Genomic DNA, 20,225 nt, shown 5'->3' with positions numbered 1-20,225 from the left:
TGTGTTTCATCGTCAATGGGAACGTCCAAGGGATACAGTACTCATGCAGAGGTGCATCGGAATGTAAACCTCGTGACACAGGAAACGCTCAATACATAGACAGCAGGAAGGCACCGTCTTCCTGTACTTAAGTCGGCATTGTGTCTCTTATATTTAATTCCAAAGCAATTTCTGTGTTTCATCGTCAATGGGAAGGTCCAATGGATACAGTAAACCTGCAGAGGTGTATCGGAATGTAAAACTGGTGACAGAGGAAACGCTCAAAACGTAGACAGTAGGAAGACTCAGTCTTCCTGTACTTAAGTGGACATTGTGTCTCGTAGATTTAATTCCGATGCAATTTCTGTGTTTCATCCTCAATGGGAAGGTCCAAGGTATACAGTAAACCTGCAGAGGTCCATCGGAATGTAAAACTGGTGACACAGGAAACGCTCAAAACATAGAGCCTAAGAAGACTCAGTTTTCTTGTACTTAAGTCGGCATTGTGTCTCTTATATTTAATTCCGATGCAATATCTGTTTTTCATCGTCACTGCGAAGGTCGAAGGGATACAGTAAACCTGCAGAGGTGCATCGGAATGTAAAACTGGTGACACAGGAATCGCTCAAATCGTAGACAGTAGGAAGACAAAGTTTTCCTGTACTTAAGTCGACATTGTGTCTCTTAGATTTAATTCCGATGCAATTTCTGTGTTTCATCGTCAATGGGAAGGTTCAATGGATACAGTAAACCTGCAGAGGTCCATCGGAATGTAAAACTGGAGACACACGAAACGCTCAAAACATAGAGCCTAAGAAGACTCAGTTTCTTGTACTTAAGTCGGCATTGTGTCTCTTATATTTAATTCCGATGCAATATCTGTTTTTCATCGTCACTGCGAAGGTCGAAGGGATACAGTAAACCTGCAGAGGTGCATCGGAATGCAAAACTGGTGTCACAGGAAACGCTCAAAATATAGACAGTAGGAAGACTCAGTCTTCCTGTACTTAAGTCGGCATTGTGTCTCTTATATTTAATTCTGATGCAATTTCTGCGTTTCATCGTCAATGGGAAGGTCCAATCGATACAGTAAAACTGCAGAGGTGCATCGGAATGTAAAACTGGTGACACAGGAAACGCTCAAAACATAGACAGTAGGAAGACTCAGTCTGCCTGTACTTAAGTCGGCATTGTGTCTCTTATATTTAAATCCGATGCAATTTCTGTGTTTCATCGTCAATGGGAAGGTCCAAGGGATACAGTAAACCTGCACAGGTGCATCGGAATGTAAAACTGGTGACACAGGAAACGCTCAAAACATAGACAGTAGGAAGACTCAGTCTTCCTGTACTTAAGTTGACATTGTGTCTCTTATATTTAATTCCGATGCAATTTCTGTGTTTCATCGTCAATGGGAAGGTCCAAGGGATACAGTAAACCTGCTGAGGTGCATCGGAATGTAAAACTGATGACAAAGGAAACGCTCAAAACATAGACAGTTGGAAGAATCAGACTTCCTGTACTTAAGTCGGCATTGTGTCTCTTATATATAAATCCGATGCAATTTCTATGTTTCATCGTCAATGGGAAGGTCCAATGGATACAGGAAACCTGCAGAGGTGCATCGGAATGTAATACTGGTGACACAGGAAACGCTCAAATCGTAGACAGTAGGAAGACTCAGTCTTCCTGTACTTAAGTCAGCATTGTGTCTCTTAAATTTAATTCCGATGCTATTTCTGTGTTTCATCGTCGATGGGAAGGTCCAAGGGATACAGTAAACCTGCAGAGGCCCATCGGAATGTAAAACAGATAACACAGGAAACGCTGAAAACATAGGCAGTAGGAAGACTCAGCCTTCCTGTAGTTAAATCGGCATTGTGTCTCTTATATTTATTTCCGATGCAATTTCAGTGTTTCATCGTTACTGTGAATGTCCAAGGGATACAGTAAACCTGCAGAGGTGCATCGGAATGTAAAACTGGTGACACTGGAAAGGCTCAAAACATAGACAGTAGCCCGAATCTCGTGGTCGTGCGGTAGCGTTCTCGCTTACCACGCTCGTGTTCCCGGGTTCGATTCCCGGCGCGGTCAGGGATATTCTCTGCCTCCTGATGGCTGGGAGTTGAGTGATGTCCTTACGTTAGTCAGGTTTAAGTAGTTCTAAGTTCTAGGGGACTGATGACCATAGATGTTAAGTCCCATAGTGCTCAGAACCATTTGAAGCATTGGACCATAGACAGTAGGAAGACTCAGTCTTCCTGTAGATAAGTCGGCATCGTGCCTCTTATATTGAAATCCGATGCAATTTCTGTGTTTCATCGTCAATGGGAAGGTCCAATGGATGCAGTAAAGCTGCAGAGGTGCATCGGAATGTAAAACTGGTGACACAGGAAACGCTCAAAACGTAGACAGTAGGAAGACTCAGTCTTCCTGTACCTAAGTCGGCATTGTGTCTCTTATATTTAATTCCGATGCAATTTCTATGTTTCATCGTCGATGAGAAGGTCCAAGGGATACAGTAAACCTGCAGAGGTGCATCGGAATGTAAAACTGGTGACACAGGAAACGCTCAAAACATAGACCCTAAGAAGACTTAGTTTTCTTGTACATAAGTCGGCATTGTGATTCTTATATTTAATTCCGATGCAATTTCTGTGTTTCATCGTCACTGGGAAGGTCCAATGGATACAGTAAACCTGCAGAGGTGCACCGGAAAGTAAAACTCGTGACACAGGAAACGCTCAAAACATAGACAGTAGGAAGACTCAGTCTACCTGTACTTAAGCCTGCATTGTGTCTCTTATATTTAAATCCGATGCAATTTCTGTGTTTCATCGTCAATGGGAAGGTCTAATGGATACAGTAAACCTGCAGAGGTGCATCGGAATGTAAAACGGGTGATACAGGAAACGCTCAAAACATAGACAGTGGGAAGACTCAGTCTTCCTGACTTAAGGCGGCATTGTGTCTCTTTCATTTAATTCCGATGAAATTTCTGTATTTCATCGTCAATGGGAAAGTCCAAGGGATACAGTAAACCTGCAGAGGTGCATCGGAATGTAAACCTGGTGACACAGGAAGCGCTCAATACATAGACAGTAGGAAGACACAGTCTTCCTGTACTTAAGTCGGCATTGTGTCTCTTATGTTTAATTCCAAAGCAATTTCTGTGTTTCATCGTCACTGTGAAGGTCCAGTGGATACAGTAACCTGCAGAGGTGCATCGGAATGTAAAACTGGTGACACAGGAAAAGCTCAAAACATAGACAGTAGGAAGACTCAGTCTTCCTGTACTTAAGTCGGCACTGGGTCTCTTTTATTTAATTCCGATGCAATTTCTGTGTTTCATCGTCCATGGGAAGGTCCAAGGAATACAGTAAACCTGCAGAGGTGCATCGGAATGTAAAACTGATTACAGAGGAAACGCTGAAAACATAGACAGTAGGAAGACTCAGTCTTCCTGTACTTAAGTCGGCATTGTGTCTCTTATATTTAATTCCGATGCAATTTCTGTGTCTCATCGTCACTGTGAAGGTCCAAGGGATACAGTAAACCTGCAGAGGTGCATCGGTATGTAAAACTGGTGACAAAGGAGACGCTCAAAACATAGACAGTAGATAGACTCAGTCTTCCTTTACTTAAGTCGGCATTGTGTCTTATATTTAAATCCTATGCAATTTCTGTGTTTCATCGTCAATGGGAAGGTCCAATGGATACAGTTAACCTGCAGAGGTGCATCGGAATGTAAAACTGGTGACACAGGAAACGCTCAAAACGTAGACAGTAGGAAGACTCAGTTTTCCTGTACTTAAGTCGGCATTGTGTCTCTTATATTTAATTCCGATGCAATTTCTGTGTTTCAACGTCACTGTGAAGGTCCAATGGATACAGTAAACCTGCAGAGGTGCATCGGAATGTAAAACTGGTGACACAGGAAACGCTCAAAACATAGACCCTAAGAAGACTGAGTTTTGTAGTACTTAAGTCGGCATTGTGTCTCTTATATTTAATTCCGATGCAATTTCTGTGTTTCATCGTCACTGTGAAGGTCCTACGGATACAGTAAACCTGCAGAGGTGCATCGGAATGTAAAACTGGTACTACATGAAACGCTCAAAACATAGACAGTAGAAAGACTCAGTCTTCCTGTACTTAAGTCGGCATTGTGTCTCTTATATTTAATTCCGATCCAATTTCTGTGTTTCAACGTCAATGGGAAGGTCCAAGGAATACAGTAAACCTGCAGAGGTGCATCGGAGTGTAAAACTGATGACACAGGATACCCTCAAAACATAGACAGTAGGAAGACTCAGACTTCCTGTACTTAAGTAGGCATTGTGTCTCTTATATTTAAATCCGATGCAATTTCTGTGTTTCATCGTCACTGTGAAGGTCGAATGGATGCAGTAAACCTGCAGAGATGCATCGGAATGTAAAACTGATGACACAGGAAACGCTAAAAGCATAGACGGTAGGAAGACTCAGCCTTCCTGTACTTAAGTCGGCATCGTGCCTCTTATATTTAAATCCGATGCAATTTCTGCGTTTCATCGGCAATAGGAAGGTCCAATTGATACAGTAAACCTGCAAAAGTGCATTGGAATGTAAAACTGGTGACACAGGAAACGCTCAAACATAGACCCTAAGAAGACTCAGTTTTCTTGTACTTAAGTCGGCATTGTGTCTCTTATATTTATTCCGATGCAATTTCTGTGTTTCATCGTCACTGGGAAGGTCGAATGGGTACAGTAAACCTGCAGAGGTGCATCGCAATGTAAAACTGGTGACACAGGAAACGCTCAAAACATAGACAGTAGGAAGACTCAGTCTTCTTGTACTTAAGTCGGCATTGTGTGTCTTATATTTAAATCCGATGCAATTTCTGTCTTTCATCGTCACTGTGAAGGTCGAATGGATACAGTAAACCTGCCGAGGTGCATCGGAATGTAAAACTGGTGACACAGGAAACGCTCAAAACATAGACAGTAGGAAGACTCAGTCTTCCTGTACTTAAGTCGTCATTGTGTCTCTTATATTTAATTCCGATGCAATTTCTGTGTTTCATCGTCACTGTGAAGGTCCAATGGATACAGTAAACCTGCAGAGGTGCATCGGAATGTAAAACTGGTGACACAGGAAACGCTCAAACCATAGACAGTTGGAAGACTCAGTCTTCCTGTACTTAAGTCGGCATTGTGTCTCTTATATTTAAATCCGATGCAATTTCTGTTCTTCATCGTCAATGGGAAGGTCCAATGGATACAGTAAACCTGCAGAGGTGCATCGGAATGTAAAACTGGTGACACAGGAAACGCTCGAAACATAGACAGTAGGAAGACTCAGTCTTCCTGTACTTAAGTTGACATTGTGTCTCTCATATTTAATTCCGATGCAATTTCTGTGTTTCATCGTCAATGGGAAGCTCCAAGGGATACAGTAAACCTGCAGAGGTACATCGGAATGTGAAACTGATGACAAAGGAAACGCTCAAAACATAGACAGTTGGAAGATTCAGCCTTCCTGTACTTAAACCGGCAATGTGTTTCTTATATTGAATTCCGATGCAATTTCTGTGTTTCATCGTTACTGTGAAAGTCCAAGGGATACAGTAAACCTGCAGAGGTGAATCGGAATGTAAAACTGGTGACACAATAAACGTTTAAAACATAGACAGTAGGAACACTCAGTCTTCCTGTAAATAAGACGGCATTGTGTCTCTTTTATTTAAATACGAAGAAATTTCTGTGTTTCATCGTCAATGGGAAGGTCCAATGGATACAGAAAACCTGCAGAGGTGCATCGGAATGTAAAACTGGTGACACAGGAAACGCTCAAAACATAGACAGTAGGAAGACTCAGTCTTCCTGACTTAAGTCGGCATTGTGTCTCTTATATTTAATTCCGATGAAATTTCTGTGTTTCATCGTCAATGGGAACGTCCAAGGGATACAGTACTCATGCAGAGGTGCATCGGAATGTAAACCTGGTGACACAGGAAACGCTCAATACATAGACAGCAGGAAGGCACCGTCTTCCTGTACTTAAGTCGGCATTGTGTCTCTTATATTTAATTCCAAAGCAATTTCTGTGTTTCATCGTCAATGGGAAGGTCCAATGGATACAGTAAACCTGCAGAGGTGTATCGGAATGTAAAACTGGTGACAGAGGAAACGCTCAAAACGTAGACAGTAGGAAGACTCAGTCTTCCTGTACTTAAGTGGACATTGTGTCTCGTAGATTTAATTCCGATGCAATTTCTGTGTTTCATCCTCAATGGGAAGGTCCAAGGTATACAGTAAACCTGCAGAGGTCCATCGGAATGTAAAACTGGTGACACAGGAAACGCTCAAAACATAGAGCCTAAGAAGACTCAGTTTTCTTGTACTTAAGTCGGCATTGTGTCTCTTATATTTAATTCCGATGCAATATCTGTTTTTCATCGTCACTGCGAAGGTCGAAGGGATACAGTAAACCTGCAGAGGTGCATCGGAATGTAAAACTGGTGACACAGGAATCGCTCAAATCGTAGACAGTAGGAAGACAAAGTTTTCCTGTACTTAAGTCGACATTGTGTCTCTCAGATTTAATTCCGATGCAATTTCTGTGTTTCATCCTCAATGGGAAGGTCCAAGGTATACAGTAAACCTGCAGAGGTCCATCGGAATGTAAAACTGGAGACACACGAAACGCTCAAAACATAGAGCCTAAGAAGACTCAGTTTCTTGTACTTAAGTCAGCATTGTGTCTCTTATATTTAATTCCGATGCAATATCTGTTTTCCATCGTCACTGCGAAGGTCGAACGGATACAGTAAACCTGCAGAGGTGCATCGGAATGCAAAACTGGTGTCACAGGAAACGCTCAAAATATAGACAGTAGGAAGACTCAGTCTTCCTGTACTTAAGTCGGCATTGTGTCTCTTATATTTAATTCTGATGCAATTTCTGCGTTTCATCGTCAATGGGAAGGTCCAATCGATACAGTAAAACTGCAGAGGTGCATCGGAATGTAAAACTGGTGACACAGGAAACGCTCAAAACATAGACAGTAGGAAGACTCAGTCTGCCTGTACTTAAGTCGGCATTGTGTCTCTTATATTTAAATCCGATGCTATTTCTGTGTTTCATCGTCAATGGGAAGGTCCAATGGATACAGTAAACCTGCAGAGGTGCATCGGAATGTAAAACTGGTGACACAGGAAACGCTCAAAACGTAGACAGTAGGAAGACTCAGTCTTCCTGTACTTAAGTCGACATTGTGTCTCTTAGATTTAATTCCGATGCAATTTCTGTGTTTCATCGTCAATGGGAAGGTCCAATGGATACAGTAAACCTGCAGAGGTCCATCGGAATGTAAAACTGGTAACACAGGAAACGCTCAAAACATAGAGCCTAAGAAGACTCAGTTTCTTGTACTTAAGTCGGCATTGTGTCTCTTATATTTAATTCCGATGCAATATCTGTTTTTCATCGTCACTGCGAAGGTTGAAGGGATACAGTAAACCTGCAGAGGTGCATCGGAAGGTAAAACTGGTGACACAGGAAACGCTCAAAACATAGACCCTAAGGAGACTCAATTTTGTAGTACTTAAGTCGGCATTGTGTCTCTTATATTTAATTCCGACGCAATTTCTGTGTTTCATCGTCACTGTGAAGGTCCAATGGATACAGTAAACCTGCAGAAGTGTATAGGAATGTAAAACTTGTGACACAGGAAACGCACAAAACGTAGACAGTAGGAAGACTCAGTTTTCTTGTACTTAAGTCGGCATTGTGTCTCTTATATTTAATTCCGATTCAATTTCTGTGTTTCATCGTCGATGGGGTGGACCAAGGGATACAGTAAACCTGCAGAGGTGCATCGGAGTGAAAAACTGGTTACACAGGAAACGCTCAAAACATAGACAGTAGGAAGACTCAGTCTTTCTGTACTTATGTCGGCATTGTGTCTCATATTTAATTCCGATGTAATTTCTGTGTTTCATCGTCAATGGGAAGGTCCAAGGGATACAGTAAACCTGCAGAGTTGCATCGGAATGTAATACTGATTACACAGGAAACGCTCAAATCATAGACAGTATAAAGACTCTGTGTTCCTCTACTTAAATCGGCATTGTGTCTCTTATATTTAATTCCGATGCAATATCTGTGTTTCATCGTCACTGCGAAGGTTGAAGGGATACAGTAAACCTGCAGAGGTGCATCGGAAGGTAAAACTGGTGACACAGGAAACGCTCAAAACATAGACCCTAAGGAGACTCAATTTTGTAGTACTAAAGTCGGCATTGTGTCTCTTATATTAAAATCCGATGCAATTTCTGTGTTTCATCGTCAATGGGAAGGTCCAATGGATTCAGTAAACCTGCAGAGGTGCATCGGTATGTAAAACTGGTGACACAGGAAACGCTCAATGCATAGACAGTAGGAAGACTCAGTCTTCCTGTACTTAAGTCGGCATTGTGTCTCTTATTTTTAATTCCGATGCAATTTCTGTGTTTCATCGTCCATGGGAAGGTCCAAGGAATACAGTAAACCTGCAGAGGTGCTTCGGAATGTAAAACTGATTACACAGGAAACGCTGAAAACATAGACAGTAGGAAGACTGAGTCTTCCTGTACTTAAATCGGCATTGTGTCACTTATATTTAAATCCGATGCAATTTCTGTGTTTCATCGTCGATGGAAGGTCCAAGGGATACAGCTAACCTGCAGAGGTGCATCGGAATGTAAAACTGGTGACACAGGAAACGCTCAAAACATAGACAGTAGGAAGACTCAGTCTACCTGTACTTAAGCCTGCATTGTGTCTCTTATATTTAAATCCGATGCAATTTCTGTGTTTCATCGTCAATGGGAAGGTCTAATGGATACAGTAAACCTGCAGAGGTGCATCGGAATGTAAAACGGGTGATACAGGAAACGCTCAAAACATAGACAGTGGGAAGACTCAGTCTTCCTGACTTAAGGCGGCATTGTGTCTCTTACATTTATTTCCGATGAAATTTCTGTGTTTCATCGTCAATGGGAAGGTCCAAGGGATACAGTAAACCTGCAGAGGTGCATCGGAATGTAAACCTGGTGACACAGGAAACGCTCAATACATAGACAGTAGGAAGACACAGTCTTCCTGTACTTAAGTCGGCATTGTGTCTCTTATGTTTAATTCCAAAGCAATTTCTGTGTTTCATCGTCAATGTGAAGGTCCAGTGGATACAGTAAACCTGCAGAGGTGCATCGGAATGTAAAACTGGTGACATAGGAAAAGCTCAAAACATAGACAGAAGGAAGACTCAGTCTTCCTGTACTTAAGTCGGCATTGTGTCTCTTATATTTAATTCCGATGCAATTTCTGTGTTTCATCGTCCATGGGAAGGTCCAAGGAATACAGTAAACCTGCAGAGGTGCATCGGAATGTAAAACTGATTACACAGGAAACGCTGAAAACATAGACAGTAGTAAGACTCATTTTTCCTGTACTTAAGTCGGCATTGTGTCTCTTATATTTAATTCCGATGCAATTTCTGTGTTTCATCGTCACTGTGAAGGTCCAAGGGATACAGTAAACCTGCAGAGGTGCATCGGTATGTAAAACTGGTGACAAAGGAGACGCTCAAACCATAGACAGTAGGAAGACTCAGTCTTCCTTTACTTAAGTCGGCATTGTGTCTCTTATATTTAAATCCGATGCAATTTCTGTGTTTCATCGTTAATGGGAAGGTCCAATGGATACAGTAAACCTGCAGAGGTGCATCGGAATGTAAAACAGGTGACACAGGAAACGCTCAAAACGTAGACAGTAGGAAGACTCAGTTTTCCTGTACTTAAGTCGGCATTGTGTCTCTTACTTTTTAATTGCGATGCAATTTCTGTGTTTCATCGTCACTGGGAAGGTCCAATGGATACAGTAAACCTGCAGATGTGCACCGGAAAGTAAAACTCGTGACACAGGAAACGCTCAAAACATAGACAGTAGGAAGACTCAGTCTACCTGTACTTAAGCCTGCATTGTGTCTCTTATATTTAAATCCGATGCAATTTCTGTGTTTCATCGTCAATGTGAAGGTCCAGTGGATACAGTAAACCTGCAGAGGTGCATCGGAATGTAAAACTGGTGACATAGGAAAAGCTCAAAACATAGACAGAAGGAAGACTCAGTCTTCCTGTACTTAAGTCGGCATTGTGTCTCTTATATTTTATTCCGATGCAATTTCTGTGTTTCATCATCCATGGGAAGGTCCAAGGAATACAGTAAACCGGCAGAGATGCATCGGAGTGTAAAACTGATTACACAGGAAACGCTGAAAACATAGACAGTAGGAAGACTCAGTCTTCCTGTACTTAAGTCGGCATTGTGTCTCTTATATTTAATTCCGATGCAATTTCTGTGTCTCATCGTCACTGTGAAGGTCCAATGGATACAGTAATCCTGCAGAGGTGCATCGGAATGTAAAACTGGTGACACAGGAAACGCTCAAAACATAGACCCTAAGAAGACTGAGTTTTGTAGTACTTAAGTCGGCATTGTGTATCTTATATTTAATTCCGATGCAATTTCTGTGTTTCATCGACACTGTGAAGGTCCTACGGATACAGTAAATCTTCAGAGGTGCATCGGAATGTAAAACTGGTACTACAGGAAACGCTCAAAAAATAGACAGTAGAAAGACTCAGTCTTCCTGTACTTAAGTCGGCATTGTGTCTCTTATATTTAATTCCGATCCAATTTCTGTGTTTCAACGTCAATGGGAAGGTCCAAGGAATACAGTAAACCTGCAGAGGTGCATCGGAGTGTAAAACTGATGACACAGGAAACCCTCAAAACATAGACAGTAGGAAGACTCAGACTTCCTGTACTTAGGTAGGCATTGTGTCTGTTATATTTAAATCCGATGCAATTTCTGTGTTTCATCGTCACTGTGAAGGTCGAATGGATGCAGTAAACCTGCAGAGATGCATCGGAATGTAAAACTGATGACACAGGAAACGCTAAAAGCATAGACAGTAGGAAGACTCAGCCTTCCTGTACTTAAGACTGCATTGTGCCTCTTATATTTAAATCCGATGCAATTTCTGCGTTTCATCGGCAATAGGAAGGTCCAATGGATACAGTAAACCTGCAAAGGTGCATCGGAATGTAAAACTGGTGACACAGGAAACGCTCAAAGCATAGACAGTAGGAAGACTCAGCCTTCCTGTACTTAAGTCGGCATCGTGCCTCTTATATTTAAATCCGATGCAATTTCTGCGTTTCATCGGCAATAGGAAGGTCCAATTGATACAGTAAACCTGCAAAAGTGCATTGGAATGTAAAACTGGTGACACAGGAAACGCTCAAAACATAGACCCTAAGAAGACTCAGTTTTCTTGTACATAAGTCGGCATTGTGACTCTTATATTTAATTCCGATGCAATTTCTGTGTTTCATCGTCACTGGGAAGGTCCAATGGATACAGTAAACCTGCAGATGTGCACCGTAAAGTAAAACTCGTGACACAGGAAACGCTCAAAACATAGACAGTAGGAAGACTCAGTCTACCTGTACTTAAGCCTGCATTGTGTCTCTTATATTTAAATCCGATGCAATTTCTGTGTTTCATCGTCAATGGGAAGGTCTAATGGATACAGTAAACCTGCAGAGGTGCATCGGAATGTAAACCTGGTGACACAGGAAACGCTCAAAACATAGACAGTGGGAAGACTCAGTCTTCCTGACTTAAGGCGGCATTGTGTCTCTTACATTTAATTCCGATGAAATTTCTGTGTTCCATCGTCAATGGGAAGGTCCAAGGGATACAGTAAACCTGCAGAGGTGCATCGGAATGTAAACCTGGTGACACAGGAAACGCTCAATACATAGACAGTAGGAAGACACAGTCTTCCTGTACTTAAGTCGGCATTGTGTCTCTTATGTTTAATTCCAAAGCAATTTCTGTGTTTCATCGTCACTGTGAAGGTCCAGTGGATACAGTAAACCTGCAGAGGTGCATCGGAATGTAAAACTGGTGACACAGGAAAAGCTCAAAACATAGACAGTAGGAAGACTCAGTCTTCCTGTACTTAAGTCGGCATTGTGTCTCTTATATTTTATTCCGATGCAATTTCTGTGTTTCATCGTCCATGGGACGGTCCAAGGAATACAGTAAACCGGCAGAGATGCATCGGAGTGTAAAACTGATTACACAGGAAACGCTGAAAACATAGACAGTAGGAAGACTCAGTCTTCCTGTACTTAAGTCGGCATTGTGTCTCTTATATTTAATTCCGATGCAATTTCTGTGTCGCATCGTCACTGTGAAGGTCCAATGGATACAGTAATCCTGCAGAGGTGCATCGGAATGTAAAACTGGTGACACAGGAAACGCTCAAAACATAGACCCTAAGAAGACTGAGTTTTGTAGTACTTAAGTCGGCATTGTGTATCTTATATTTAATTCCGATGCAATTTCTGTGTTTCATCGACACTGTGAAGGTCCTACGGATACAGTAAACCTTCAGAGGTGCATCGGAATGTAAAACTGGTACTACAGGAAACGCTCAAAAAATAGACAGTACAAAGACTCAGTCTTCCTGTACTTAAGTCGGCATTGTGTCTCTTATATTTAATTCCGATCCAATTTCTGTGTTTCAACGTCAATGGGAAGGTCCAAGGAATACAGTAAACCTGCAGAGGTGCATCGGAGTGTAAAACTGATGACACAGGAAACCCTCAAAACATAGACAGTAGGAAGACTCAGACTTCCTGTACTTAAGTAGGCATTGTGTCTGTTATATTTAAATCCGATGCAATTTCTGTGTTTCATCGTCACTGCGAAGGTCGAATGGATGCAGTAAACCTGCAGAGATGCATCGGAATGTAAAACTGATGACACAGGAAATGCTAAAAGCATAGACAGTAGGAAGACTCAGCCTTCCTGTACTTAAGACGGCATTGTGCCTCTTATATTTAAATCCGATGCAATTTCTGCGTTTCATCGGCAATAGGAAGGTCCAATGGATACAGTAAACCTGCAAAGGTGCATCGGAATGTAAAACTGGTGACACAGGAAACGCTCAAAGCATAGACCGTAGGAAGACTCAGCCTTCCTGTACTTAAGTCGGCATCGTGCCTCTTATATTTAAATCCGATGCAATTTCTGCGTTTCATCGGCAATAGGAAGGTCCAATTGATAAAGTAAACCTGCAAAAGTGCATTGGAATGTAAAACTGGTGACACAGGAAACGCTCAAAACATAGACCCTAAGAAGACTCAGTTTTCTTGTACTTAAGTCGGCATTGTGTCTCTTATATTTAAATCCGATGCAATTTCTGTGTTTCATCGGCAATAGGAAGGTCCAATTGATACAGTAAACCTGCAAAAGTGCATTGGAAAGTAAAACTGGTGACACAGGAAACGCTCAAAACATAGACCCTAAGAAGACTCAGTTTTCTTGTACTTAAGTCGGCATTGTGTCTCTTATATTTAATTCCGATGCAATTTCTGTGTTTCATCGTCACTGGGAAGGTCGAATGGGTACAGTAAACCTGCAGAGGTGCATCGCAATGTAAAACTGGTGACACAGGAAACGCTCAAATCATAGACAGTAGGAAGACTCAATCTTCCTGTACTTAAATCGGCATTGTGCCTCTTATATTTAATTCCGATGCAATTTCTGTGTTTCATCGTCAATGGGAAGGTCCAAGGGATACAGTAAACCTGCAGAGGTGCATCGGAATGTAAAACTGATGACAAAGGAAACGCTCAAAACATAGACAGTTGGAAGAATCAGACTTCCTGTACTTAAGTCGGCATTGTGTCTCTTATATATAAATCCGATGCAATTTCTGTGTTTCATCGTCAATGGGAAGGTCCAATGGATACAGAAAACCTGCAGAGGTGCATCGGAATGTAATACTGGTGACACAGGAAACGCTCAAATCGTAGACAGTAGGAAGACTCAGTCTTCCTGTACTTAAGTCGGCATTGTGTCTCTTATATTTAATTCCGATGCTATTTCTGTGTTTCATCGTCGATGGGAAGGTCCAAGGAATACAGTAAACCTGCAGAGGCCCATCGGAATGTAAAACTGATTACACAGGAAACGCTGAAAACATAGACAGTAGGAAGACTCAGCCTTCCTGTAGTTAAATCGGCATTGTGTCTCTTATATTTATTTCCGATGCAATTTCAGTGTTTCATCGTTACTGTGAAGGTCCAAGGGATACAGTAAACCTGCAGAGGTGCATGGGAATGTAAAACTGGTGACACTGGAAAGGCTCAAAACATAGACAGTAGCCCGACTCTCGTGGTCGTGCGGTAGCGTTCTCGCTTACCACGCTCGTGTTCCCGGGTTCGATTCCCGGCGCGGTCATGGATATTCTCTGCCTCCTGATGGCTGGGTGTTGAGTGATGTCCTAACGTTAGTTAGGTTTAAGTAGTTCTAAGTTCTAGGGGACTGATGACCATAGATGTTAAGTCCCATGGTGCTCAGAACCATTTGAAGCATTGGACCATAGGCAGTAGGAAGACTCAGTCTTTCTGTAGATAAGTCGGCATTGTGCCTCTTATATTGAAATCCGATGCAATTTCTGTGTTTCATCGTCAATGGGAAGGTCCAATGGATGCAGTAAAGCTGCAGAGGTGCATCGGAATGTAAAACTGGTGACACAGGAAACGCTCAAAACGGAGACAGTAGGAAGACTCAGTCTTCCTGTACCTAAGTCGGCATTGTGTCTCTTATATTTAATTCCGATGCAATTTCTGTGTTTCATCGTCGATGAGAAGGTCCAAGGGATACAGTAAACCTGCAGAGGTGCATCGGAATGTAAAACTGGTGACACAGGAAACGCTCAAAACATAGACCCTAAGAAGACTTAGTTTTCTTGTACATAAGTCGGCATTGTGATTCTTATATTTAATTCCGATGCAATTTCTGTGTTTCATCGTCACTGGGAAGGTCCAATGGATACAGTAAACCTGCAGAGGTGCACCGGAAAGTAAAACTCGTGACACAGGAAACGCTCAAAACATAGACAGTAGGAAGACTCAGTCTACCTGTACTTAAGCCTGCATTGTGTCTCTTATATTTAAATCCGATGCAATTTCTGTGTTTCATCGTCAATGGGAAGGTTTAATGGATACAGTAAACCTGCAGAGGTGCATCAGAATGTAAAACGGGTGATACAGGAAACGCACAAAACATAGACAGTGGGAAGACTCAGTCTTCCTGACTTAAGGCGGCATTGTGTCTCTTTCATTTAATTCCGATGAAATTTCTGTGTTTCATCGTCCATGGGAAGGTCCAAGGAATACAGTAAACCTGCAGAGGTGCATCGGAATGAAAACTGATTACAGAGGAAACGCTGAAAACATAGACTGTAGGAAGACTCAGTCTTCCTGTACTTAAGTCGGCATTGTGTCTCTTATATTTAATTCCGATGCAATTTCTGTGTCTCATCGTCACTGTGAAGGTCCAAGGGATACAGTAAACCTGCAGAGGTGCATCGGTATGTAAAACTGGTGACAAAGAAGACGCTCAAAACATAGACAGTAGGAAGACTCAGTCTTCCTTTACTTAAGTCGGCATTGTGTCTCTTATATTTAAATCCTATGCAATTTCTGTGTTTCATCGTCCATGGGAAGGTCCAAGGAATACAGTAAACCCGCAGAGGTGCATCGGAATGAAAACTGATTACAGAGGAAACGCTGAAAACATAGACAGTAGGAAGACTCAGTCTTCCTGTACTTAAGTCGGCATTGTGTCTCTTATATTTAAATCCTATGCAATTTCTGTGTTTCATCGTCGATGGGAAGGTCCAAGGAATACAGTAAACCTGCAGAGGCCCATCGGAATATAAAACTGATTAAACAGGAAACGCTGAAAACATAGAGAGTAGGAAGACTCAGCCTTCCTGTAGTTAAATCGGCATTGTGTCTCTTATATTTAATTCCGATGCAAATTCTGTGTTTCATCGTTACTGTGAAGGTCCAAGGGATACAGTAAACCTGCAGAGGTGCATCGGAATGTAAAACTGGTGACACAGGAAACGCTCAAAACATAGACCCTAAGAAGACTTAGTTTTCTTGTACATAAGTCGGCATTGTGACTCTTATATTTAATTCCGATGCAATTTCTGTGTTTCATCGTCACTGGGAAGGTCCAATGGATACAGTAAACCTGCAGAGGTGCATCGGAAAGTAAAACTCGTGACACAGGAAACGCTCAAAACATAGACAGTAGGAAGACTGAGTCTTCCTGTACTTAAGTCGGCATTATGGCTCTTACATTATATCCGATGCAATATCAGTGTTTCATCGTCGATGGGAAGGTCCAAGGGATACAGTAAACCTGCAGAGGTCCATCGGAATGTAAAACTGGTGACACAGGAAACGTTCAAACATAGACCCTAAGAACACTCCGTTTTCTTGTACTTAAGTCGAAATTGTGTCTCTTATATTTAATTCCGATGCAATTTCTGTGTTTCATCGTCACTGTGAAGGTCGAATGGATACAGTAAACCTGCGGAGGTGCATCGGAATGTAAAACTGGTGTCACAGGAAACGCTCAAACATAGACAGTAGGAAGACTCAGTCTTACAGTACTTAAGTCGGCATTGTGTCTCTTATATTTAATTCCGATGCAATTTCTGTGTTTCATCGTCAATGGGAAGGTCCAAGGAATTCAGTAAACCTGCAGAGGTGCATAGGAATGTAAAACTGATTACACAGGAATCGCTGAAAACATAGACAGTAGGAAGACTCAGCCTTCCTGTACTTAAACCGGCAATGTGTTTCTTATATTGAATTCCGATGCAATTTCTGTGTTTCATCGTTGCTGTGAAAGTCCAAGGGATACAGTAAACCTGCAGAGGTGAATCGGAATGTAAAACTGGTGACACAATAAACGTTTAAAACATAGACAGTAGGAAGACTCAGTCTTCCTGTAAATAAGACGGCATTGTGTCTCTTTTGTTTAAATACGATGAAATTTCTGTGTTTCATCGTCAATGGGAAGGTCCAATGGATACAGAAAAACTGCAGAGGTGTATCGGAATGTAAAACTGGTGACACAGGAAACGCTCAAAACATAGACAGTAGGAAGACTGAGTCTTCCTGTACTTAAGTCGGCATTATGGCTCTTACATTATATCCGATGCAATATCAGTGTTTCATCGTCGATGGGAAGGTCCAAGGGATACAGTAAACCTGCAGAGGTCCATCGGAATGTAAAACTGGTGACACAGGAAACGTTCAAACATAGACCCTAAGAACACTCCGTTTTCTTGTACTTAAGTCGGCATTGTGTCTCTTATATTTAATTCCGATGCAATTTCTGTGTTTCATCGTCACTGTGAAGGTCGAATGGATACAGTAAACCTGCGGAGGTGCATCGGAATGTAAAACTGGTGTCACAGGAAACGCTCAAACATAGACAGTAGGAAGACTCAGTCTTACAGTACTTAAGTCGGCATTGTGTCTCTTATATTTAATTTCGATGCTATTTCTGTGTTTCATCGTCACTGTGAAGGTCCAATGGATAACGTAAACCTGCAGATGTGCATCGGAATGTAAAACTGGTGACACGGGAAAGGCTCAAAACATAGACAGTAGCCCGAATCTCGTGGTCGTGCGGTAGCGTTCTCGCTTCCCACTCTCGTGTTCCCGGGTTCGATTCCCGGCGGGGTCAGGGATTTTCTCTGCCTCGTGATGGCTGGGTGTTGTGTGATGTCCTTAGGTTAGTTAGGTTTAAGTAGTTCTAAGTTCTAGGGGACTGATGACCATAGATGTTAAGTCCCATAGTGCTCAGAACCATTTCAAGCATTTGAACCATAGACAGTAGGAAGATTCAGTCTCCCTGTAATTAAGTCGGCATTGTGCCTCATATATTGAAATACGATGCAATTTCTGTGTTTCATCGTCAATGGGAAGGTCGGTGCAGTAAAGCTGCAGAGGTGCATCGGAATGTAAAACAGGTGACACAGGAAACGCTCAAAACGTAGACAGTAGGAAGACTCAGTCTTCCTGTACTTAAGTCGGCATTGTGCCTCTTATATTTAATTCCGATGCAATTTCTGTGTTTCATCGTCGATGGGAAGGTCCAAGGGAAACAGTAAACCTGCAGAGGTGCATCAGAATGTAAAACTGGTGACACAGGAAACGCTCAAAACATAGACCCTAAGAAGACTTAGTTTTCTTGCACATAAGTCGGCATTGTGACTCTTATATTTAATTCCGATGCAATTTCTGTGTTTCATCGTCACTGGGAAGGTCCAATGGATACAGTAAACCTGCAGAGGTGCATCGGAATGTAAAACTCGTGACACAGGAAACGCTCTAAACATAGACAGTAGGAAGACTGAGACTTCCTGTACTTAAGTCGGCATTATGGCTCTTACATTATATCCGACGCAATATCAGTGTTTCATCGTCGATGGGAAGTTCCAAGGGATACAGTAAACATGCAGATGTCCATCGGAATGTAAAACTGGTGACACAGGAAACGCTCAAAACATAGACCCTAAGAAGACTCCGTTTTCCTGTACTTAAGTCGGCATTGTGTCTCTTATATTTAATTCCGATGCAATTTCTGTGTTTCATTGTCACTGTGAAGGTCGAATGGATACAGTAAACCTGCGGAAGTGCATCGGAATGTAAAACTGGTGTCACAGGAAACGCTCAAACATAGACAGTAGGAAGACTCAGTCTTACAGTACTTAAGTCGGCATTGTGTCTCTTATATTTAATTCCGATGCAATTTCTGTGTTTCATCGTCAATGGGAAGGTCCAAGGAATACAGTAAACCTGCAGAGGTGCATCGGAATGTAAAACTGATTACACAGGAAACGCTGAAGACATAGACAGTAGGAAGACTCAGCCTTCCTGTACTTAAACCGGCAATGTGTTTCTTATATTGAATTCCGATGCAATTTCTGTGTTTCATCGTTACTGTGAAAGTCCAAGGGATACAGTAAACCTGCAGAGGTGAATCGGAATGTAAAACTGGTGACACAGGATACGTTTAAAACATAGACAGTAGGAAGACTCAGTCTTCCTGTAAATAAGACGGCATTGTGTCTCTTTTATTTAAATCCGATGAAATTTCTGTGTTTCATCGTCAATGGGAAGGTCCAATGGATACAGAAAACCTGCAGAGCTGCATCGGAATGTAAAACTGGTGACACAGGAAACTCTCAAAACGTAGACAGTTGGAAGACTCAGTCTTCCTGTACTTAAGTCGGCATTGTGTCTCTTATATTTAATTCCGATGCTATTTCTGTGTTTCATCGTCGATGGGAAGGTCCAAGGAATACAGTAAACCTGCAGAGGCCCATCGGAATGTAAAACTGATTACACAGGAAACGCTGAAAACATAGACAGAAGGAAGACTCAGCCTTCCTGTAGTTAAATCGGCATTGTGTCTCTTATATTCAATTCCGATGCAATTTCTGTGTTTCATCGTTACTGTGAAGGTCCAAGGGATACAGTAAACCTGCAGAGGTGCATCGGAATGTAAAACGGGTGACACAGGAGACGCTCAAAACACAGACCCTAAGAAGACTCCGTTTTGTAGTAGTTAAGTCGGCATTGTGTCTCTTACATTTAATTTCGATGCAATTTCTGTGTTTCATCGTCACTGTGAAGAACCAATGGATACAGGAAACCTGCAGATGTGCATCGGAATGAAAACTGATTACAGAGGAAACGCTGAAAACATAGACAGTAGGAAGACTCAGTCTTCCTGTACTTAAGTCGGCATTGTGTCTCTTATATTTAATTCCGATGCAATTTCTGTGTTTCATCGTCGATGGGAAGGTCCAAGGAATACAGTAAACCTGCAGAGGCCCATCGGAATACAAAACTGATTAAACAGGAAACGCTGAAAACATAGAGAGTAGGAAGACTCAGCCTTCCTGTAGTTAAATCGGCATTGTGTCTCTTATATTCAATTCCGATGCAATTTCTGTGTTTCATCGTTACTGTGAAGGTCCAAGGGATACAGTAAACCTGCAGAGGCCCATCGGAATGTAAAACTGATTACACAGGAAACGCTGAAAACATAGACAGAAGGAAGACTCAGCCTTCCTGTACTTTAACCGGCAATGTGTCTCTTATATTTAATTCCGATGCAATTTCTGTGTCTCATCGTCACTGTGAAGGTCCAAGGGATACAGTAAACCTGCAGAGGTGCATCGGTATGTAAAACTGGTGACAAAGGAGACGCTCAAAACATAGACAGTAGGAAGACTCAGTCTTCCTTTACTTAAGTCG

Source organism: Schistocerca nitens, chromosome 6, assembly GCF_023898315.1.
Source record: "Schistocerca nitens isolate TAMUIC-IGC-003100 chromosome 6, iqSchNite1.1, whole genome shotgun sequence".
Taxonomy (NCBI): domain Eukaryota; kingdom Metazoa; phylum Arthropoda; class Insecta; order Orthoptera; family Acrididae; genus Schistocerca; species Schistocerca nitens.
Note: the sequence above shows the minus strand (reverse complement) of the source record.